Here is a 25,669-nt window from a genome sequence, read left to right on the forward strand (position 1 = left end):
CTCCTTATAGGCTGTCTCGTCGTTGTCGGTGATCAGGCCTACGCTGTTGTGTAATCGGCAATCTTAATGATGGTGTTGGTGCATACCAGTGTGTTTTCCGTGCTCCTGTTTTTCCTAATCTCTGTTTTTTAGCCCTCCCGGTTCCGACCTGTTCTGCCTGCCCTGACACTGATCCATCCTGCCCCCTTGTACCGTTCAGACTCTGACCTGGTTAATGAACTTCTGCCTGTCTTCGACCTGCCTACTGCCTGCCCCTTGAATTTTAATAAATATCAGAGACTCGAACCATCTGCCTCCTGTGTCTGCATCTGGGTCTCGCCCTGTGTCGTTATACAGACCTCAAAGATCTGGTCAGAAAAAGCGTGTAGTTGGTGTGTGTGTCAATGGCTTTCATATTAGGATGAACATGTGTTATGCACACCACATCTTGTAGTGAAGTAAGACACCTAGAGTTGTTTATTAACTTCCATTTGAAAAAAAATATAAACCCTATTCCGTGATGGAAACCACATCTTTTTACCTCTGCATTCCTCCAGTTGCTGCTTTAGCCATTTCTTTCCCTCTTTTCTCTCAATTACTACCCGAAGTTCCTAATAGTAATATCAAGCGTGGCTGTGACAAAAGCAGTGGAATGCACTTGCTGTCGACAGTAAAAAGCTCTACCTTGGAGTAACAGTGTAATTGTAGCACCCTGGCTATAAACACAGGGTGCAGGGGCCCCTGTAACTCCCGAGGATTGGGTTACCTGGACGACCAGGACGAATTCTACATCCTGTCTATCTCTACGGGCGTCAGAACAGAACAGAGGCTAGATTTGTTTGCAACCAAAGAGAGTAATGTAATTTGGGCTAAACTCAACTGCACAACGTTGTGACTCTATTACAGACATGTTTTAGCGATATTACACAATACATCACTAAGATATCTCTTAGTCATGCATTGGTGCTGAAAAAATGCCATCTGACTATATCCACAGCACACATGCAGCACATGCTTGTATACAGTGATCATATTCCCTAGAAAAGCCACTGATCATGGTTCTGTGTATTCTCAATTGCTCAGTACACTGTTTTACTGTTAGTGAAAAGAATGGAAATATGAGAAGAGTTGAGATCATTATTCTTCCTCAGAAAAAAAAATCACAGTCTTGAGGTCTTTCCCCCAGGCAAAGTTAGCTGAAGCAACCTCTCTCTCTCTCGCTCTCTCTCTCACACACACGCACACACACACACACACACACACACACACACACACACACACACACACACACACACACACACACACACACACACACACACACACACACACACACACACACACACACACACACACACACACACACACACACACACACACACACACACATTCTGATGGCCTGCGTGTACCAGTAATATTTTAGGTGTTCTCCATCCACACTCTTCATCACTGGTACGTCAGTGTACTGTTGCATTCATATCTGCCACAGCATGATGAGGACTTTGGGCATATATCAACCAGGGGTGACTTTTCCAGAAACACTAAGATCATCATTAGCATTAAGATCAATGTGCAACTATGGCCTACCAATGGAGTTAATATGAATTAACTTGAGACTTGTAGACACAATTTGTGTGGAACACATCATTGTCTTGATTTCTCTCTCTCTCTCTCTCTCTCTATCTCTCTCTCGCTCTCCTTTGTTTTTAGGCTGCCATTAGTGCAGTCTTTGGCATGCACGTTCAACATTATGGACTATGTCCCTATCAGCACCTGCCCAAGCTGCCAAATCTCCCTCAGCCAGCAGCAGTCAAACAACAGTCTTTAAGTAGCAGTAGCCTGAAACTCTCCACACACATAAAAGTAGACGCTGGACTTTTAAAAGCACTAGTGGTACTCAAAGAAGGGAAATACGAACCATTGTTTTTTCAAAACAAAATTACGGATGAAGAAAGAGAATGGAAATGATGTGATTAGATCCCAGTGTTCTCTGACTGGGAACATTCAACAGTAGACAGGGAAGAGGGTGTGTGTGTGTGTGTGTGTGTGTGTGTGTGTGTGTGTGTGTGTGTGTGTGTGTGTGTGTGTGTGTGAGAGAGAGAGTGAGAACAGGGCCCTGTTTGGGGTGCAGTCGTAAAGGAGGAAGTCAGGGGCCCTTGGCTGACCCACGGCTCCCCATGACAGCCCCATTTGGCCCTTGTCACGCTCTCTACATTTCTCATTGAGGGCCATATGGAAGTCTTCATCAGGCCTCATCACACACAGGGACTTCCCAGAGCTCCAGTGATTCCCAGTGCTTAGAGCTAGGCTTGACTCTGTCTCCTCTTTTACTATCCCTTCACCAAAGCCTACACTTAAACCCATCTCCCCCCTGACAGGGATCAAATGTACCGATGATACAGAGAGAGGTGTGAGCTCTCTCTCGTCTGCAGTGGTCATTTCATGCCAGTGTCAGGTGTGGCTGTGGAGTTGTAGTCAGCGAGCCAGGGTTAGTGTATATTCCCTTGTGTTTCACCCTGTAATCGGCCATGCCAGTGAGACGCTTCGGAAAACCCACAGGCTGAGCTTTTTCCTTCTCCAGGCGGATTTAGAGAACCCCCAGTAAAATAATCCTGGATCCCACAGTGATAGTGATGTGAAACATTAAAATGTTGGCTCTAAGTACCGGAGGCGCCGTCCTGCCCCGCTCCACACTTAGCGTGGGCACACCGCCAGGGCGGCCGGATGGGTGGGTGTGGGGGGTCTCTATTGTTACCAACCATGGAACAAAGGGAACATGCTTACTCCGAGAGAGCGAGAGAGAGGGAGAGGGAGAGAGAGAGAGGACTGGATCAGTGTGGGGTACTCATGATGAAAGAGACATAGGAGCTGTGACTGTAGGAATACTCACCTCCTCCCCCCCACCTCCTCCCCCCACTACCTCCCATGGGGGAGACAAGGACGGGAGTAACCTCATTCACTCTCATTGTTATTATCATCATCTTCCTCATTATCATCACTATCTCATTCATCATCATCGCTGTCATCATCACTGTCATCACTATAATCACCATTGTGATCATCCAGTATGAATGGCTGCATTAGGCCGCATTAACGTCCTGTCCCCTCTACTATAAAACAATTGGGATTATGGTTGTATGTGTGGGTCAGTTGTGTGTCTCCCTGAGAGGGGTGGAGCGGGGAGGGTGGAGGGGATACTGTTAGGGTCTCTCTGTGCAGTATGGAGAGGAGCTGGGTGGTGTTGACAATGGAGGTGTTGACAGTGGAAGTAGTCCTCCGAGGGCCCTGTCCAACGTGTCCATGCCCAATCCCATCGCCACGCTGCTTTCACATGCCCCATTAACATGTGTGATCACCCCATTCTGCTCTCTTTCTGGGGTCTGCTCTCTTTCTGGGGTCTGCTCTCTTTCTGGGGACTGCTCTCTTTCTGGGGACTGCTCTCTTTCTGGGGTCTGCTCTCTTTCTGGGGACTGCTCTCTTTCTGGGGCTATTGCTAAAGAAGCTATGGTATGCTTTGTGTTAACTTTTGGATGCACAGAATTACTGTAAAGAAAATACTGTACTTCAAACACACATTTAAAAGATACGCATGTAAACAGGTGGATGTTGGAAAACAATGGGTACTCCTATTTAAAACCCACAATGGGTTTCGCAGCTCTGGATAGCCTTGTCATGCTGAGTAAACACTGTTAGGCCTTCCAGTGGATATCATGTTTAATATCGACCTGCAGAAGTGCACGTTCATAGCACCTAGGGGGCTTAGAAAGCCAGCCCTCAGACCAGGCCAAAGGGAACCTGAGTGACTGTGAATAATCGACCCACACCCAGGTGTGTTTAGTCTGGGTGGCAGGCTGGGCTAGGCAGGGTCGTAAATATGGCTGCTTGAAGAGGTTTATGTTTACCATTCTGTTGTCCCGTCGTATAAAGGCACCAGTCATGTACAACTGTTGGAACAATCTTGATTAGGCAAAGCTAACTGCCATTTTTTTCAATATCCTGAGTAATCGCTTTCGCTTGTAATATATATATATATTTTGCAACACGTACAGTATCTCACATTTGTAATGTTGTTTTGAAGAAAGTATATTATTTTGTCCTGAGTGTGAATTGAATGTATTCAGTACTTAGCAGACTTTTTCTAAATTATTATCATGCCTCTTTTGTTTCTTTATGTTACATTGCATCTCAGTCAAAACCGCCTCATTGTCTTCTCCCTACTGAACCAACACTCTAAGAGTCACTTTTCAAGTCTTATTTTCCCCTGAAACCACACAGAATGGATCTACCACATTTAGTCTGACCTATAGAAACAACACATCCAGGTCACCTCCAGTACGGTAGCATGGCAGACTCGTTTTAAGCTGTGAGCCGTGGGACTTTAGTCTGTGGCTTCTTCCCAATGACAGCAGTACCCGTCAGAAGTGAAGGGACAGAGGAGCGAAGCGGGCATGTACTGACATGCTGTTCTCACGTTGGTGTTAATCATACTGACTGTCCCCACCCTGGCCATTCACACCAGGGGGCAAGGGGGTAGTGGGTTAGGGAAGGGGGGGTTAGGGGAGATATAGCAGTGGATGTGGTTTCCAGATGAGCTTGGGGATTTCCCTCTCTCGCTTTCTGTTGTTTGTTGTTAGTTCAAATCAAATCAAATCAAATTTATTTTTATATAGCCCTTCGTACATAAGCCGATATCTCAAAGTGCTGTACAGAAACCCAGCCTAAAACCCCAAACAGCAAGCAAAGCATGTGAAAGAAGCACGGTGGCTAGGAAAAACTCCCTAGGAAAAACTCCCTAGAAAGGCCAAAAACCTAGGAAGAAACCTAGAGAGGAACCAGGCTATGAGGGGTGGCCAGTCCTTTTCTGGCTGTGCAGGGTGGATATTATAACAGAACATAGTCAAGATGTTAAAATGTTAAAATGTTCATAAATGACCAGCATGGTCAAATAATAATAATCATAGTAGTTGTCGAGGGTGCAACAAGCACGTCCGGTGAACAGGTCAGGGTTCCATAGCCGCAGGCAGAACAGTTGAAACTGGAGCAGCAGCACGGCCAGGTGGACTGGGGACAGCAAGGAGTCATCATACCAGGTAGTCCTGAGGCATGGTCCTAGGGCTCAGGTCCTCCGAAAGAAAGACAGAAAGAGAGAAAGAGAGAATTAGAGAGAGCATATTTAAATTCACACAGGACACCGGATAAGACAAGAGAAATACTCCAGATGTAACAGACTGACCCTAGCCCCCCGACACATAAACTACTGCAGCATAAATACTGGAGGCTGAGACAGGAGGGATCAGAAGACACTGTGGCCCCATCCGATGATACCCCCGGACAGGGCCAAACAGGCAGGATATAACCCCACCCACTTTGCCAAAGCACAGCCCCCACACCACTAGAGGGATGTCTCCAACCACCAACTTACCGTCCTAAGACAAGGCCGAGTATAGCCCACAACGATCTCCGCCATGGCACAACCCAAGGGGGGGCGCCAACCCAGACAGGAAGACCACGTCAGTGACTCAACCCACTCAAGTGACGCACCCCTCCCATGGACGGCATGGAAGAACACCAGTAAGCCAGTGACTCAGCCCCTGTAAAAGGGTTAGAGGCAGAGAATCCCAGTGGAAAGAGGGGAACCGGCAAGGCAGAGACAGCAAGGGCGGTTCGTTGCTCCAGCCTTTCCGTTCACCTTCACACTCCTGGGCCAGACTATACTTAATCATAGGACCTACTGAAGAGATAAGTCTTCAGTAAAGACTTAAAGGTTGAGACTGAGTCTGCGTCTCTCACATTGGTAGGCAGACCATTCCATAAAAATGGAGCTCTATAGGAGAAAGCCCTACCTCCAGCCGTTTGCTTAGAAATTCTAGGGACAATTAGGAGGCCTGCGTCTTGTGACCGTAGCGTACGTGTAGGTATGTACGGCAGGACCAAATCGGAAAGATAGGTAGGAGCAAGCCCATGTAATGCTTTGTAGGTTAGCAGTAAAACCTTGAAATCAGCCCTTGCCTTAACAGGAAGCCAGTGTAGGGAGGCTAGCACTGGAGTAATATGATCAAATTTTTTGGTTCTAGTCAGGATTCTAGCAGCCGTATTTAGCACTAACTGAAGTTTATTTAGTGCTTTATCCGGGTAGCCGGAAAGTAGAGCATTGCAGTAGTCCAGCCTAGAAGTAACAAAAGCATGGATTAATTTTTCTGCGTCATTTTTGGACAGAAAGTTTCTGATTTTTGCAATGTTACGTAGATGGAAAAAAGCTGTCCTTGAAACAGTCTTGATATGTTCTTCAAAAGAGAGATCAGGGTCCAGAGTAACGCCGAGGTCCTTCACAGTTTTATTTGAGACGACTGTACAACCATCCAGATTAATTGTCAGATTCAACAGAAGATCTCTTTGTTTCTTGGGACCTAGAACAAGCATCTCTGTTTTGTCCGAGTTTAAAAGTAGAAAGTTTGCAGCCATCCACTTCTTTATGTCTGAAACACAGGCTTCTAGCGAGGGCAATTTTGGGGCTTCACCATGTTTCATTGAAATGTACAGCTGTGTGTCGTCCGCATAGCAATGAAATTTAACATTATGTTTTCGAATGACATCCCCAAGAGGTAAAATATATAGTGAAAACAATAGTGGTCCTAAAACGGAACCTTGAGGAACACCGAAATTTACAATTGATTTGTCAGAGGACAAACCATTCACAGAGACAAACTGATATCTTTCCGACAGATAAGATCTAAACCAGGCCAGAACTTGTCCATGTAGACCAATTTGGGTTTCCAATCTCTCCAAAAGAATGTGGTGATCGATGGTATCAAAAGCGGCACTAAGATCTAGGAGCACGAGGACAGATGCAGAGCCTCGGTCTGACGTCATTAAAAGGTCATTTACCACCTTCACAAGTGCAGTCTCAGTGCTATGATGGGGTCTAAAACCAGACTGAAGCGTTTCGTATACATTGTTTGTCTTCAGGAAGGCAGTGAGTTGCTGTGCAACCACTTTTTCTAAGAATTTTTGAGAGGAATGGAAGATTCGATATAGGCCGATAGTTTTTTTTATAATTTCTGGATCAAGATTCGGCTTTTTCAAGAGAGGCTTTATTACTGCCACTTTTAGTGAGCTTGGTACACATCCGGTGGATAGAGAGCCGTTTATTATGTTCAACATAGGAGGGCCAAGCACAGGAAGCAGCTCTTTCAGTAGTTTAGTTGGAATAGGGTCCAGTATGCAGCTTGAGGGTTTGGAGGCCATGATTATTTTCATCATTGCGTCAAGAGATATAGTACTAAAACACTTTAGTATCTCCCTTGATCCTAGGTCCTGGCAGAGTTGTGTAGACTCAGGACAATGGAGCTTTGGAGGAATACCCAGATTTAAAGAGGAGTCTGTAATTTGCTTTCTAATGATCATGATCTTTTCCTCAAAGAAGTTCATAAATGTATTACTGCTGAAGTGAAAGCCATCCTCCATTTGCGAAGGCTGCTTTTTAGTTAGCTTTGCGACAGTATCAAAAAGAAATTTTGTATTGTTCTTATTTTCCTCAATTAAGTTGGAAAAATAGGATGATCGAGCAGCAGTGAGGGCTCTTCGATACTGCACGGTACTGTCTTTCCAAGCTAGTCGGAAGACTTCCAGTTTGGTGTGGCGCCATTTCCGTTCCAATTTTCTGGAAGCTTGCTTCAGAGCTCGTGTATTTTCTGTATACCAGGGAGCTAGTTTCTTATGACAGATGTTTTTAGTTTTTAGGGGTGCAACTGCATCTAGGGTATTGCGCAAGGTTAAATTGAGTTCCTCGGTTAGGTGGTTAACTGATTTTTGTCCTCTGACGTCCTTGGGTAGGCAGAGGCAGTCTGGAAGGGCATCAAGGAATCTTTGGGTTGTCTGAGAATTTATAGCACGACTTTTAATGCTCCTTGGTTGGGGTCTGAGCAGATTATTTGTTGCAATTGCAAACGTAATAAAATGGTGGTCCGATAGTCCAGGATTATGAGGAAAAACATTAAGATCCACAACATTTATTCCATGGGACAAAACTAGGTCCAGAGTATGACTGTGGCAGTGAGTAGGTCCAGACACATGTTGGACAAAACCCACTGAGTCGATGATGGCTCCGAAAGCCTTTTGGAGTGGGTCTGTGGACTTTTCCATGTGAATGTTAAAGTCACCAAAAATTAGAATATTATCTGCTATGACTACAAGATCCGATAGGAATTCAGGGAACTCAGTGAGGAACACTGCATATGGCCCAGGAGGCCTGTAAACAGTAGCTATAAAAAGTGAGTGAGTAGGCTGCATAGATTTCATGACTAGAAGCTCAAAAGACGAAAACGTCATTGTTGTTTTTTTTGTAAATTGAAATGTGCTATTGTAAATGTTAGCAACACCTCTGCCTTTGCCGGATGCACGGGGGGTATGGTCACTAGTGTAACCAGGGGGTGAGGCCTCATTTAACACAGTAAATTCATCAGGCTTAAGCCATGTTTCAGTCAGGCCAATCACATCAAGATTATTATCAGTGATTAGTTCATTGACTATAACTGCCTTGGAAGTGAGGGATCTAACATTAAGTAACCCAATTTTGAGATGTGAGGTATCACAATCTCTTTCAATAATGGCAGGAATGGAGGAGGTCTTTATACTAGTGAGATTGCTAAAGCGAACATCGCCATTTTTAATTTTGCCCAACCTAGATCGAGGCACAGACACGGTCTCAATGGGGAAAGCTGAGCTGACTACGCTGACTGTGCTAGTGGCAGACTCCACTAAGCTGGCAGGCTGGCTAACAGCCTGCTGCCTGGCCTGCACCCTATTTCATTGTGGAGCTAGAGGAGTTAGAGCCCTGTCTATGTTCGTAGATAAGATGAGAGCACCCCTCAAGCTAGGATGGAGTCCGTCACTCCTCAACAGGCCAGGCTTGGTCCTGTTTGTGGGTGAGTCCCAGAAAGAGGGCCAATTATCTACAAATTCTATCTTTTGGGAGGGGCAGAAAACAGTTTTCAACCAGCGATTGAGTTGTGAGACCTGCTGTAGAGCTCATCACTCCCCCTAACTGGGAGGGGGCCAGAGACAATTAATCGATGCCGACACATCTTTCTAGCTGATTTACACGCTGAAGCTATGTTGCGCTTGGTGACCTCTGACTGTTTCATCCTAACATCGTTGGTGCCGACGTGGATAACAATATCTCTATACTCTCTACACTCGCCAGTTTTAGCTTTAGCCAGCACCGTCTTTAGATAGTTCAGCTTGAAGTGCTGACGCAGCGCCACCTTGTTTTACAGTGTTTACACTGTTGTAGTATACACTGAGGGTACAAAACATTAGGAACAATGTTGAGTTGCGCCCTTCTTTGCCCTCAGAACAGCCTCAATTCGTGGACTCTACAAGGTGTCGAAAGCATTCCGCAGGGATGCTGGCACATGTTGACTCCAATTCTTCCTACAGTTGTGACAAGTTGACTGGATGTCCTTTGGGTGGTGGACCATTCTTGGTAATCTGAAGGCGACAGAAACGCCTATTTAGGTGAGGTGCTGGCTAGCGGAATAGAATACTTGAAAAAGAAAAGGAGAGCCGCACACTAGGAGGTCAGATGGAATAATTTAATAACCTTATAACCCACGTTTCGACAGACAAGCTGCCTTCATCAGGTTATAATGACAAACACTGCGGGTCACTAGTTGATACATATAGTTTCAAAGGGGACACGTGTCTGTAATCATGGACGGGTATGTCTTGATATCATTGGTTAATTTACAGATATAAATAGAACATATAAAAAACATGAATGGATAGCATACGATCATACGTAGACACAATTTGGCTACATGGGCCTGTAAACATTTACAATGAATAGCAAAATCACAGTAATCACAAGAATGGCTTCTGATCAAAGTCTACGTTGAGGCCGAAGGGAGCAAGGGTCTTTAAATGAAAGATCCAGGCAGCCTCCCGTTTTAACAATAAATTGTCAAGGTCACCCCCTCTCCAAGGAAGGGTGACGTATTGGATGCCGATATAACGTAGGGACGAAATAGAATGGTTCACTTCCAAAAAGTAGTCCGCATTACTGGGTTCGTCGACTTTTTGCACCTAATGGTGCTACGAGGCTCCGAGATTCGTACTTTTAATTCACGATTCGTTTTACCAACATCATTTTTACCATGAGGACAAGTTATAAGATAAATAACTGCCTTAGTGGAGCACCTTTGACCATTCTTGGTACACACAGGAAACTGTTAGGCATGAAAAACCCAGTTCTTGACACACTCAAACCGGTGCGCCTAGCACCTACTACCAAACCCCGTTCAAAGGTACTTTTGTCTTGCCCATTCACCCTCTGAATGGCACACATACACAATCCATGTCTCAAAGGTTAAAAATCCTTCTTTAACCTGTCTCCGCCCCTTCATCTACACTGATTGAAGTGGATTTAACAGGTGACATCAATAAGGGATCATAGCTTTCACCTGGACTCACCTGGTCAGTCTATGTCATAGAAAGAGCATGTTTTGTACGCTCAGTGTACATTTTTATTTCAGGGTTTTGTATTCGTTCGGATTAGTTTATATTGTTCTTTAGAAGGATTCTCTCAATGCCCCACCATCCATATTCATTGACTGTTCACATAATAGATGATCCTATTCACCTCAACAAAACAAATACAACAACAAATGTGCCTGGGGTGAACAATGGTGATATTTCACCTTCAAATCAAATTTTATTTGTCACAAACACATGGTTAGCAGATGTTAATGTTAGTGTAGCGAAATGCTTGTGCTTCTAGTTCCGACAGTGCAGTAATATCTAACAAGTAATCTAACAATTCCCCAACACACACAAATCTAAACGGGTGAATGAGAATATGTACATGTAAGTATATGGATGAGCGATGGCCAAGGGTAATAGGCAAGGTGCAATAGATGGTATAAAATACAGTATATACAGTAGAAGTCGGAAGTTTACATACACTTAGGTTGGAGTCATTAAAACTTGTTTTTCAACCACTCCACAAATTACGTTAACAAACTACAGTTTTGTCAAGTCGGTTAGGACGTCTACTTTGTGCATGACACAAACAATGTTTCCAACAATTGTTTACAGTCAGATTATTTCACTTATAATTCACTGTATCACAATTCCAGTGGGTCAGATGTTTACATACACTAAGTTGACTGTGCCTTTAAACAGCTTGAAAATTCCATAAAATGATATCATAGCTTTAGAAGCTTCTAATAGGCTAATTTACATAATTTGAGTCAATTGGAAGTGTACCTGTGGATGTATTTCAAGGCCTACCTTTCCAACTCAGTGCCTCTTTGCTTGACATCATGGGAAAATCTAAATAAATCAGCCAAGACCTCAGAAAAAAAATTATAGACCTCCACAAGTCTGGTTCATCCTTGGGATCAATTTCCAAACGCCTGAAGGTACCACGTTCATCTGTACAAACAATACGCAAGTATAAACACCATGGGACCACGCAGCCGTCATACCGCTCAGGAAGGAGACGCGTTCTGTCTCCTAAAGATGAATGCACTTTGGTGCGAAAAGTGCAAATCAATCCCAGAACAACAGCAAAGGACCTTGTGAAGATGCTGGAGGAAACAGGTACAAAAGTATCTATATCCACAGTAAAACGAGTCCTATATCAACATAACCTGAAAGGCCACTCAGCAAGGAAGAAGCCACTGCTCCAAAACCGCCATAAAAAAGCCAGACTACGGGTTGCAACTGCACATGGGGACAAAGATCGTACTTTTTGGAGAAATGTCCTCTGATCTGATTAAATAAAAATAGAACTGTTTGGCAATAATAACCATCGTTATGTTTGGAGGAAAAAGGGGGAGGCTTGCAAGCTGAAGAACACCATCCTAACCATGAAGCACGGGGGTGGCAGCATCATGTTGTGGGGGTGCTTTGCTGCAGGAGGGACTGGTGCACTTCACAAAATAGATGGCATCATAAGGCAGGAAAATTATGTGGATATATTGAAGCAACTTCTCAAGACATCAGTCAGGAAGTTAAAGCTTGGTCGCAAATGGGTCTTCCAAATGGACAATGACCCCAAGCATACTTCCAAAGTTCTGGAAAAATGGCTTAAGGACAACAAAGTCAAGGTATTGGAGTGGCCATCACAAAGCCCTGACCTCAATCCAATAGAACATTTGTGGGCAGAACTGAAAAAGCGTGTGTGAGAAAGAAGGCCTACAAACCTGATTCAGTTACACCAGCTCTGTCAGGAGGAATGGGCCAAAATTCTTATTGTGGGAAGCTTGTGGAAGGCTACCCGAAACGTTTGACCCAAGTTAAACAATTTAAAGGTAATGCTACCAAATACTAATTGGGTGTATGTAAACTTCTGACCCACTGGGAACGTGATGAAAGAAATTAAAGCTGAAATAAATCAGTCTTTCTACTATTATTCTGACATTTCACATTCTTATAATAAAGTGGTGATCCTAACTGACCTAAGACAGTGAATTTTTACTAGGATTAAATGTCAGGAATTGTGAAAATCTGAGTTTAAATGTATTTGGCTAAGTTGTATGTAAATTTCCGACTTCAACTGTACATGTGATGTGAGTAATGTAAGATATGTAGACATTATTAAAGTGCCATCATTTAGAGTGCATTGTATAAAGTGACTAGTGATCCATTTATTAAAGTGGCCAGTGATTGGCTCTCAATGTAGGCAGCAGCCTCTCTGAGTTAGTGATTGCTGTTTAGCAGTCTGATGGCCTTGAGATAGAAGCTGCTTTTCAGTCTCTTGGTCCCAGCTTTGATGCACCTGTACTAATCTCGCCTTCTGGATGGTATAGTGGTGTGAACAGGCTGTGATACAGCCCAAAAGGATGCTCTCGATTGTGCATCTGTAAAAGTTTGTCAGGGTTTTGGTTGACAAGCCAAATTTCTTCAGCCTCCTGAGGTTGAAGAGGCGCTGTTGCGTCTTCTTCACCACACTGTCTGTGTGAGTGGACCATTTTAGTTTGTCTGTGATGTGTACGCCGAGGAACTTAAAACTTTCCACCTTCTCCACGGCTGTCCCTTCGATGTGGATAAGGGGGTATGGTTTCTGGTTAGGGTAGTTTTTAATATTCACAGCGGGTACAACATCTCCAATGCACTTCTTTATAAACACACTAACCGACTCAGCGTATAGGTCTATGTTGTTTTCTGAGGCTGACCGGAACATATTCCAGTCCGAAGATTCAAAACAATCTTGAAGCGTGGCATCCGATTGGTCAGACCAGCGTTAAATGGTTCTCGTCACTGGTACATGCTGTTTGAGTTTCTGCCAATAAGACGGAAGGAGCAAGATGGCGTCGTGGTCGGATTTGCCGAAGGGAGGGCGGGCGAGGGCTTTGTATGCATCGTGGAAGATAGAGTAGCAGTGGTCGAGGGTATTGCGCATGCACGTAGTGCAATCAATATGCTGAAAGAATTTAGGTAGACTTGTTCTCAAATTTGCTTTGTGAAAATCCCCAGCTACAATAAATGCAGCCACGGGATGTATGGTTTCCAGTTTGCATATAGTCCAGTGAAGTTCCTTGATGGCCGTCTTGGTGTCTGCTTGAGGGGGAATGTACACAGCTGTGACTATAACTGATGAGAATTCTCTTGGTAGGTAAAATGGCCGGCACTTGATTGTAAGGAATTCTAGATCGGGTGAGCAGAAGGACTTGAGTTCCTCTATGTTGTTAAGATTACACCATGAGTTGTTAATCATAAAGCATACACCCCCACCCTTCCTTTTCCCAGAGAGGTGTTTGTCACTGTCGGTGTGATGCATGGAGAATCCCAGTGGCTGAACCGATTCCGACAACATATCTCGAGAGAGCCATGTTTCTGTGAAACAGAGAATGTTACAATCTCTGATGTCTCTCTGGAAGGCAACCCTTGCTCGAATTTTGTCTACCTTGTTGTCAAGAGACTGGACATTGGCTAGTAGTATACTCGGGAGCGGTGTGCGATGTGCATGTCTACAGAGCCTGGCCAGGTGGCCTCTTCGTCTGCCCCTTCTGCGGGGTTGTTTGTAAGTTAATGGTTCATGTTTACGATTAAATCTTAATGCCTAATGCAAGGTCCACTATGCAAACATTTACATTTCAGATCTGCTATTTTGCTACTGCGTGTTGACTGCAGTAGCTGTAATAAAGACGTACGCTAGATCCTTCTAACTGCTGCCGGGCATATACTGTAAATGAAAGACCAAACTGACCACAGTATGGAACTAAAACCTGCAAAAAGGTTCCATCTTGGACCTATATATTCTGTGATGGGTTATTGTAATCCCACTCCTCATTAGGAAACGTCATAACTCCGATTTTAAGTGAGGTAAGACATCCCTGTGCACATTCATCTCAATTGGAAGGTAGAGAGGCCCAACCGTTACTCCGTCCACGAGAGACGAATTGATAATTATAAATTATTTATTGATTATGTTTTGTCTGTGATTTTTCAGGGGCTTTTACTTCACTAACAGGTGGAGTGTTATCCGAGAGGTATGGGCAGTGGGGGGGGGGGGGTCTGAATTTGGCACTAGCCACCCCTAAATTACACGTTTGCTTCCTGTGCCACGATCCCCAGGTCCCACAACTGCAGTGTATTTTGTGTGACTAACAGCTGTAATCACTCTGTGCCGTCAAACTGCAACACAGGTTCTGTTATCAGGGCTCTGTTCAGGAGGGTGTTAACGTTACAGAAACATTCAGACAGAAATGCATTTTGTAGAACAGATTTGGGCATTGTGTCAGCTCTATTCATACATCCAAAGCTGTCATCAAGGCGAAGGGTGGCTACTTTGAAGAATCTCAAATATAAAGTATATTTTGATTTGTTTGACACTTGTTTGGTTACTACATGATTCCATATGTGTTATTTCATAGTTTTGATGTCTTCACTATTATTCTACAATGTAGAAAATACTAAAAACAAACAAAAACCCTGGAATGAGTAGGTGTGTCCAAACTTTTGACTGGTACTGGATATATCTTTTTTACTGTTTTGTACTTCATGTAATGTATTTGTACGTTTTACGTGGACAAGTAGCTTCTATATGTGCAGTAGCTAATGGGGAACCTAATCAACTAAAATGATGATCTCAATGAACCTGCATATATACAGTAATAGGATCAGCATTGAATTAAAACACACCAGAGACCTCTCTAGATACCAACAGGAGCTTAGTCCTTTCATCAACATGTCTCTTACCCCTTCTCCCCATTTTAAGGGAAGAAACTGGACTATGTATTGTTGTATTATGTGGGGGGTCCCAACAGTGGGGGTGGAATTGAAGTATTTAGTTGAGGGGTTATTTTGGGCCCATCTCTGGTAGACCTGTGGCTGACATCCCAAAGCATCGTCACACATAACTAAACCAAAGCAGCAAATCAAATCAAGACAATATCTTTGTGAAATAAATGTTAAATGTAAACCCTCAGAAAAATGTGCTGCCTAGTATAAAAACAGTATTGTCCCTGAGATTTGCTCCCCTCTGTTGCACTGTTGCCATGGACAAGACACTACTAGAACTGGGTCTCTTCACCTTTGTCCAACGTCATCTCCTGACGCTAACTACGGTTTATGGTTTATGATTTATTTGTGTGTTAAGGGGATAGTTGACATTGGCCTCTTAAGGAGAACCTGGGGTTGGGTTCACATTAGGTACAGCCTGTCAGCTGGTGAAGATCAAAGGATGACAGTTGAGAGAAAGAAAATGTGAAGTTCTCTGTAATAATATGACCAGTTGAAAAAGAATAATATCAATATGACTTATCAATTCTCGTCCAATACATATTAAATGTGGATCATGTTGGCTGCTTTTCCTTCATTCTGCGATCCAACTCATCCCAAAACATCGCAATTGGGTTGAGGTTGGGGGATTGTGGAGGCCAGATCATCTGATTCAGCACTCCATCACTCTCCTTCTTGGTCAAATAGCCCTTACACAGCCTGGAGGTGTGTTGGGTCATTGTCCTGTTGAGAAAAAAAAAGATAGTCCCACTAAGCACAAACCAGATGGGATGGCGTATCACTGCAGAATGCTGTGGTAGCCATGGGGGTTAAGTGTGCCTTGAATTCTAAATAAATCAGTGACAATGTCAATAGCAAAGCACCCACACACCTCCACCTCCATGCTTCACGGTGGGAACCACACATGCGGAAATCATCCATTCACCTACTCTTCGTCTCGCAAAGACACGATGGTTGGAACCAAATATTTCAAATTTGGACTCATCAGACCAAAGGACAGATTTCCAATGGTCTAATGTCTATTACTCGTGTTTCTTGGCCCAATCAAGTCTCTTCTTCTTATTGGTGTTTTTTTTACAGCAATTCGACCATGAAGGCCTGATTCACACATCCTCCTTTGAACAGTTGATGTTGAGATGTGTCTGTTACTTGAACTCTGAAGCATTTATTTGGGCTGCAATCTGAGGTGCAGTTAACTCTAATGAACTTATCCTCTGCAGCAGAGGTAACTCTGGGTCTTTCTTTCCTGTGGCGGTCCTCATTAGAGCCAGTTTCATCATAGCACTTGATGGTTTTTGTGACTGAACATGAAGAAAAGTTTAAAGTTCTTGAAACTTTCCATATTGACTGACCTAAATGTCTTAAAGTAAGGATGGACTGTCATTTCTCTTTGCGTATTTGAGCTGTTCACAACACAACTAGCTTGTCACAACACAACTGATTGGCTCAAACGCATTAAGAAGAAAATAAATTCCACAAATTACATTTTAACAAGGCACATATGTTAATTGAAATGCATTGCAGGTGACTACCTCATGAAGCTGCTTGAGAGAATGCCAAGAGTGTGCAAAGCTGTCATCAAGGCAAAGGTTGGCTACCTTGAAGAATCTCAAATATAAAATATATTTTGATTTGTTTGACAATTTTTTGGTTACTACATGATTCCATATGTGTTATTTCATAGTTTTGTCTTCACTATTATTTTACAAGTAGAAAATAGTACAAATAAAGAAAAATCCTGGAATGAGTAGGTGTGTCCAAACTTTTGACTGGTACTGTATATATCCCAGCCTTCTTCGAGAACAGATTAATCCCTGAACCCTGTTACCTTCAGCATCCATCCTCCCCCTAACCCCCAACACAATAGCCCATCAGATCACCCTCTCTTTCTTTAAGTGCTCCTAGGTTCGTGACATTACCCAGCCTTCAGACTAATTAACCAGACTTTCCCCAGCCAGGTCATTCATCCAAGTCCTCTCAGCCTCCTAACCCACAACAATACTGCCCCCAAAATGGCCAAGCTTTCAACAGAGGACCTTCCCTTGGCTCTGAGTGCCCTGGATGTAAGAGGAGTAAAATACACTGGCACTTGATGAAAAGTCAGTTTGAAAACGTCAGCCCAGAACATATGGTGACTCCTATTTTGAAGAGGCACTCTTTTAACACTTTGAGAGCTGTCAAAGAAAAGTTACATTCAGAGTATAGGGGAACATGTTCTAAATAGGTCCCAAGGGCACACTCTGAAGTGATGAATTCCAAACTGGAACCACCAAGGGGGTTCAGACCCCTATTGTGGGGAGACCCAGGGGGGTAGGAGTGTGAGCCACAGAAAACAGGTTCTCTAGGGGTGGAGGGGGAGCTGTAACCCAATCATCATTGAATGTTTCATCAGCCACACAGCAAGTCACAGTTGTTTGGGAAATAGTATAGCTAAGTGTCCAACTGCTAACTATATGGTCAGTATCAGTGGCTTGGTTTGGTTTCTCCCCCACTTCATCTTACAGACTTTGTCCAACCAAAGTCACTCACTTTGAGATAGCTAGGTCAAATGCAAATCTATATTCATAGCACACATTTGATAAAACCTAAATTCAGCCAACTAAGATATTGAAGAGGTTACTTAGATCTCAGATCTGACTAGCCATCACCACTATTTTACATAAGTAAAATGGTCTCACCAGTATTGTTATGTTTGTTCCTTATATAATGACAAACCGGGGCGTAGGTTTAACTACTTTTAATAAACAGATACTTCAGCTAGCAATATCCTTGTGTAGCCATGCAAGGCATACTTCAACTCCCCCACACTCGCATAGCTTGCTGGGTAACGTAGTCTTAATGTTATTAACACATAACAACACAAGTATCTTCTAGAGCCCAGTTCATGGTCATCTCCATGCCTACAGTATGTGTGTTTTCAGTTGGTCAGAGATGATGGAGGTAATGTGAGTTAACCTGGTTTCAGGTTACCCGTCCTGCCAGGCTTCCAGGCTCAGTTCAACCCTACCGTCCAGAGGTCTGATTAGGCCGGGGTTAAGAATGATAATCCATGGGCACTGCGACTTCAGATAAGACTCAAGGTTTAATTAGAGCAAGCTAGACAACTTCAGGGGCAAATCATATGAGCAGAGAGCTGGCACCTGGCTTGGCACCAAACCCTAAACTGAAGAGCTTTCCCAGGAACCCCTGCTCTTTATACCCAGAGCAATAGCATTTGGTATCAAAATAAAGGTGATCTAATTACGGTCCCACATTCCTCACTCCTTTCCAAAATAAACGTTACAGTTTCAAAACTACACAATCTAGCTATGTAAATGCAAATGAAACAATATACAACATAGATTACATGTAGACCTGACTAAACAGAAAGTAATACAACAACACATCAGTATGAAACTATCTTTTTTATTTTGTGTGTGTGTGTGTGTGTTTGAATGTGTTCGTTAAGGTCCATGTCCACTCAAGGACTGAATGACGACTGTATTGAGTGTTGACTGTCCATCTCTTCCTTTCTCCAAATGCCATTGTCCACGGTTAGCTAGTCACACAATGTGCACGAGCCACCCACAGCCTCAGCAGCACAAAATTGAAAAATAATTTTACACATGCAGTCCATGATCAGAGAGAGAGTGAGCTCCAGTCCTTCAGTACAGAACACGTGAGCTAAGCTAAGCTAGCTACTTCTGTATGTAGCCAGCCAATTAGCTAACACAGACTGAGTGGTCAGTTAACATTAGCTAGCAAAAATAGCATGTGGAATGAAGAAAATGTCCACCAAAAGAGGAAAATATTTTTCTCAGAAAATATTGACATACAAAATACAGACAAGGGTCCCAAGTTGCTTGAAGTAGTCACAGTTACCAACGTTGAAGTCCTGCAGCCATAAAGCATTGCCATGGCAGTCAGGACAAAACTATTTTGCACAGAAACCCTAAACGGAAGTGCTATCCCAGCAACCCCTGCTCTTAATACCCAGAGCAATAGCATCCGGTATCAAAATAAAGGTCAACAAATTCCGGTCCCACAATAGCGATGCACTAAAATAACAATGGCAGCTAACAGCCATCCTAAGCATCTTCACATAACACAGATATAAGTATGCAGAAGAGCGGTTGGCGGTGAGATCAGGGGGTGAGATGAGAGGGGAGAGATCAGGGATCCACTGAAGGGTCAGGTTGTCCATCAGGCTGCAGACAGGGGTAAGGGTTGACAATCCCCATAAATATCAACAACCTCCCAAGTCCAAGGTCGGCAAGGGGATGCCTTCACTGAGAGAAGGAATAGGATAGCATTATTAACCCAGTGTGAAGGGGAAAAGAGGACCTAGGCGTCCCAGACCCATCTATGCATGCTTTAGGGTTCCCTGCTGTTCAAATGCATCAGCTTGTCACTCACACACCACAATAAAATTAGTTGAAGTCGGAAGTTTACATACACTTAGGTTGGAGTCATTAAAACTGGTTTTTCAACCACTCCACAAATTTCTTGTTAACAAACTACAGTTTTGGCAAGTCGGTTAGGAGATCTACTTTGTGCATGACATTAGATATTTTTCCAACAATTGTTTACAGACAGATTATTTGTAACGGTCGTCGTATATAGTGGACCAAGGCATAGCGGGTTGAGTGCTCATTATAACGTTTATTAGAACACTTACAAAAACAAAACAACAAAACGAACGAACGAACAGTATTGCAGGCTAACACAGCAGTGCAAAAACAACTTCCCACAAAGGACAGATGAAAACAGGGCTACCTAAGTATGACTCCCAATCAGCAACAACGATTTACAGCTGTTCCTGATTGAGAGCCATACCAGGCCAACACAAAGAAATACACAACATAGACAGAGCATAGAAATACAAAACATAGAACATAACCAAAAACCCCAGAATACTCTAAACAAACACCCCTCTACATAAACACATATCCCAACAAACTAAAATACACATAGAAATAGAAAATATAGAACATAAATCAAAAACCCCGAAACACACAAAACAAACACCCCCTGCCACGCCCTGACCAAACTACAATAACAAATAACCCCTTTACTGGTCAGGACGTGACAATACCCCCCCCCCCCCCCCCCCCCCAAAAGGTGCAGACCCCGGATGCACCTCACACAAAAAATAAACACAAAAATAAACCCCCCAAACTAAAGGGAGGGAAGGGAGGGTGGCTACCGTCACTGACGGTTCCCGTGCTACACCCCCCCCCCCCTCCCCAATCCTCCTACTGTGGAGGTGGCTCAGGCTCTGGCCTTAGTCCCCCACCTAACCTGTCCACCCCACTGAATACCTCGGGCTGAAGCGCGTCGCTGTAGACCTCGGGCTGAAGCGCTTCGCTGTAGACCTCGGGCTGAAGGGCGACTCTGGGAGCTCCAGACTGTAGGGCGACTCTGGGAGCTCCAGACTGTAGGGCGACTCTGGGAGCTCCAGACTGTAGGGCGACTCTGGGAGCTCCAGACTGTAGGGCGACTCTGGGAGCTCCAGACTGTAGGGCGACTCTGGGAGCTCCAGACTGTAGGGCGACTCTGGGAGCTCCAGACTGTAGGGCATCTCTCTCGGCTCCGGACTGTAGGCCGTCTCTCTCGGTTCCGGACTGTAGGCCGTCTCTCTCGGTTCCGGACTGTAGGCCGTCTCTCTCGGTTCCGGACTGTAGGCCGTCTCTCTCGGTTCCGGACTGTAGGCCGTCTCTCTCGGTTCCGGACTGTGGGCCATCTCTCTCGGTTCCAGACTGTGGGCCGTCTCTCTACGGGACACTATCGCCGGAAGCTCTAGGCGGGGCACTGTCGCCGGACACTCTGGACGAGTTACTGTCGCCAGACACTCTGGATGAGGCAAATCAAAATCAAATCAAATTTATTTATATAGCCCTTCGTACATCAGCTGATATCTCAAAGTGCTGTACAGAAACCCAGCCTAAATCCCCAAACAGCAAGCAATGCATGTGAAAGAAGCACAGTGGCTAGGAAAAACTCCCTAGGAAAAACTCCCTAGAAAGGCTAAAAACCTAGGAAGAAACCTAGAGAGGAACCAGGCTATGAGGGGTGGCCAGTCCTCTTCTGGCTGTGCCGGGTGGATATTATAACAGAACATGGTCAAGATGTTAAAATGTTCATAAATGACCAACATGGTCAAATAATAATAATCATAGTAGTTGTCAAGGGTGCAACAAGCACGTCCGGTGAACAGGTCAGGGTTCCATAGCCGCAGGCACTGTCGCCGGACACGCTGGAAGGGGCACTGTTGCCGGACACGCTGGAATGGGCACTGTTGCCGGACACGCTGGACGAGGACTGCGCACTGAAAGCCTGGTGCTTGGTGCTGGCTTTGGAAGTGCCAGACTGGAGACACGCACGTCGGGGCTAGTGCGAGGAGCAGGAATAGGACGAGTTGGACTGGGCTGACGCACTGGAGGCCTGGTGCGTGGTGCTGGCTTTGGAGACGCCAGACTGGATACACGCACCTCAGGGCTAGTGCGAGGAGCGGGAACAGGATACACTGGGCCGTGAAGGCGCACTGGCGGTCTCGAGCGCAGTACTGGCACCACCCTTACTGGCTGGATGCCTGCTTCCCCCTGGCAAATGCGGGACGCTGGCACCGCGCACACCGGCCTGTGAATGCTCGGCCTCGACGCCGTGCGCATCACCCCATAGCACGGGGCCTGACCAGTAACATGCTGCCTCTGGTAAGCACGGGGAGTTGGCTTGGGGCTTAACCCTGGCCCAGCCAAACTACCCGTGTGCCCCCCCCAAAACATTTCTTGGGGCTGCCTCTCAGGCTTCCATGCCAGTCGTGTTCCAATAGAACAGTCCCGGTCCTCTCCCGACTTCATCCATGGTCCCTCTCCGGCTAAAATCTCCTCCCAAGTCCACGACTCAAAATAACTCCTTTCTAGCTCCTTACCCTGCTGCTTGGTCCGTTGGTGGTGGGAAGTTCTGTAACGGTCGTCGTATATAGTGGACCAAGGTGCAGCGGTTTGAGTGCTCATTATAACGTTTATTAGAACACTTACAAAAACAAAACAACAAAACGAACGAACAGTATTGCAGGCTAACACAGCAGTGCAAAAACAACTTCCCACAAAGGACAGGTGAAAACAGGGCTACCTAAGTATGACTCCCAATCAGCAACAACGATTTACAGCTGTTCCTGATTGAGAGCCATACCAGGCCAACACAAAGAAATACACAACATAGACAGAGCATAGAAATACAAAACATAGAACATAACCAAAAACCCCGGAATAGTCTAAACAAACACCCCTCTACATAAACACATATCCCAACACACCCCGAACCACATAAAACACGTCCTGACCAAACTACAATAACAAATAACCCCTTTACTGGTCAGGACGTGACATTATTCCACTTATAATTCACTGTATCACAATTCCAGTTGGTCAGAAGTTTACACACACTAAGTTGACTGTGCCTTTAAACAACAAAAAAATGATGTTATCGCTCTAGAAGCTTCTGATAGGCTAATGAACATCATTTGAGTCAATTGGAGGTGTACCTGTGGATGTATTTCAAGGCCTACCTTCAAACTCAGTGCCTCTTTGCTTAACATCATGGGAAAATCAGAAGAAATCAGCCAAGACCTCAGAAAAAAATTGTAGACCTCCACAAGTCTGCATCATCCTTGGGAACAATTTCCAAATGCCTGAAGGTACCATGTTCATCTGAACAAACAATAGTACGCAAGTATTAACACCAGCCGTCATACCGCTCAGGAAGGAGACGCGTTCTGTCTCCTGATGAAAGTACTTTGGTGCGAAAAGTGCAAATCAATCCCAGAACAACAGCAAAGGACCTTGTGAAGATGCTGGAGGAAACAGGTACAAAAGTATCCATATCCACAGTATATCCACATGGGGACAAAGATCGTACGTTTTGGAGAAATGTCCTCTGGTCTGATGAAACAAAAATAGACAATGACCCCAAGCATACTTCCAAAGTTGTGCCAAAATGGCTTAAGGACAACAAAGTCAAGGTATTGGAGTGGCCATCACAAAGCCCTGACCTTAATCCTGTGGAACATTTGTGGGCAGAACTGAAAAAGTGTGTGCGAGCAAGGAGGCCTAAAAACCGGACTCAGTTACACCAGCTCTGTCTCGAGGAATGGGCCAAAATTCACCCAACTTATTGTAGGAAGCTTGTGGAAGGCTACCCGAAATGTTTGACCCAAGTTAAGCAATTTAAAGGCGCTACCAAATACTAATTGAGTGTATGTAAACTTCTGACCCACTGGGAATGTGATGAAAGAAATAAAAGCTGAAATAAATCCTTCTCTCTACTATTATTCTGACATTTCACATTCTTAAAATAAAGTGGTGATCCTAACTGACCTAAAACAGGGAATTTTTACTAGGATTAAATGTCAGGAATTGTGAAACACTGAGTTTAAATGTATTTGGCTAAGGTGTATGTAAACTTCCGACTTCAACTGTATATTTCATAGTGTGATCCAGAGGAGGACCCAGTAGAAATGAGTGTCTGTCTGTTCTGAATGTTTATCTTGAGGTAAGGGTGGTAGCCCGGTGACCTAAGCGTGAAATCAATACCCCAGGAGGATTGGGACCACTATTTACTCAACTGCTGTGTCCTAACCTTAGTACCTATTGGTGGCTCTACATGATCCAAGTTAATACTGACAAATGACTTACTGTGAAAGAAAAAAAAAGACTTCTGTGCTGGGCGGAGAAAAAGATTAAGACATTGATGATAAGCGCTTGAATTGGGCCAGTGTTCACCAGTTTGGAGTAACGACATCTCAAATGTTCTATCGCTTGAAAAAAATGTATGTCCACTTTGAGCAATGTTGATATTTTATTTATTCATTTAACCTTTATTTAACTAGGCAAGTCAGTTAAGAACAAATTCTTATTTACAATGATGGCCTACCGAAAGGCAAAAGGCCTCCTGCTGGAAAGGGCTGGGATTTAAAAAATATACTCTACCATTCAAAAGTTTGGGGTCACATAGAAGTGTCCTTGTTTTTGAAAGAAAAGCACATTTTTGGTCCTTTAAAATAACATCAAATTGTTCAGAAATAGACATTGTAGACATTGTTAATGTTGTAAATGACTATTGTAGGACAAAACACACATCACGACAAGAGACACCACATCTATATTACATCTATATTATTATACCATAGTAATTGGGAGGATCTCCTTCTACAATTTTGCGCGAATTTTCTTAATTTTAGGCTAAAAAGAAGTACATCGTTCTTTTACATCTGACTGTCCACTATATGTTCAATTTTCTTTTTTTTGAGGGGTTGAGTTTAGGGATGTCCCGTATCCCTGGGACAATGTATGTAGTTCTGTCCTTGAGCTGTTCTTGTCTGTTGACGTTCTGTATTATGTTGTTCAATATTATGTTTTGCGTGGACCCCAGGAAGAGTAGCTGCTGCTTTTACAACAGTTAATGGGATCCTAATTAAATACCAAATACCAAATAAGATGCTGTCACAACGTAAATGATGAAAGTGTGTCATTCCGTACTTTTTGGGCATATGTCCTTTCTTTACTAATAAAATCATGTCAGTTTTGACAGGGAACAACAGATGCTATTTTGTGCCACTATTTAAAATGTTTAAATGGTTTCAAAACAAATGTCCTTGTTAAACTTTGACACAAAGTATTCTGTGAAAAATAGCACAATATGTTTAATCTGAGTATTTGTTATAGTGAAAATAATCCATACATTATGCTTTTTTTAAATTCAAAAACGAGTTGTATGAGCTCAGGTCAATGAGGCCTACAGGCCATAAATAGCAAATAGAAGTTTAAAACGTGTAATGTTCAGAATAACTTAAGTAGATAAAAAGATCTAACACAAGATTGGGTGATAATATATGTTTTATTATGGATTTATAATCAGCTGTAATGGGGCGGTAATTTTGGACCTGGAACACATGCTTAATTAACATGAAACGAACACAGCAGGAGGGTTAAATCAACCATGAATCCCCTTGTGACAGGGGGACTGGAAGCATGTTGTTTGCAACATGGAGTGGCAATTCAATACAAGCTTCACCCCAAAAAGTCTAGCCTGTTCTGCTGCGTAACAGGGTTCATGTGTGATGCTCGACCCATTCAGTTTTCCCCCACAAAACACTAGAAAGTACGAGTAGAACCAGCTCACCTGCTTTTACACTATGATTTGACTATAAAATGTTCAATATTGCTTTTGAAAAAAAATATTTAAAAAGGAACAATTTCACTATATTAAAACAAGAGTTCACTTCATGTTAACAGGGTTTACCTTAAAATGAGGGACTGTAAATTAATCACTAATCACATTAAATAATTAATAATCTCCAGAAATTACTTTGTCAAAGTAACAAAATAACTAGGGTTTCCTTGTAACGGTCGTCGTAAGGAGTGGACCAAAATGCAGCGGGTAAAGTGCTCTTCTTCTTATTTATTAA

This window comes from Salmo salar, chromosome 10 (genome assembly GCF_965601325.2).
Source record: "Salmo salar chromosome 10, fSalSal1, whole genome shotgun sequence".
Classification (NCBI taxonomy): Eukaryota; Metazoa; Chordata; class Actinopteri; order Salmoniformes; family Salmonidae; genus Salmo; species Salmo salar.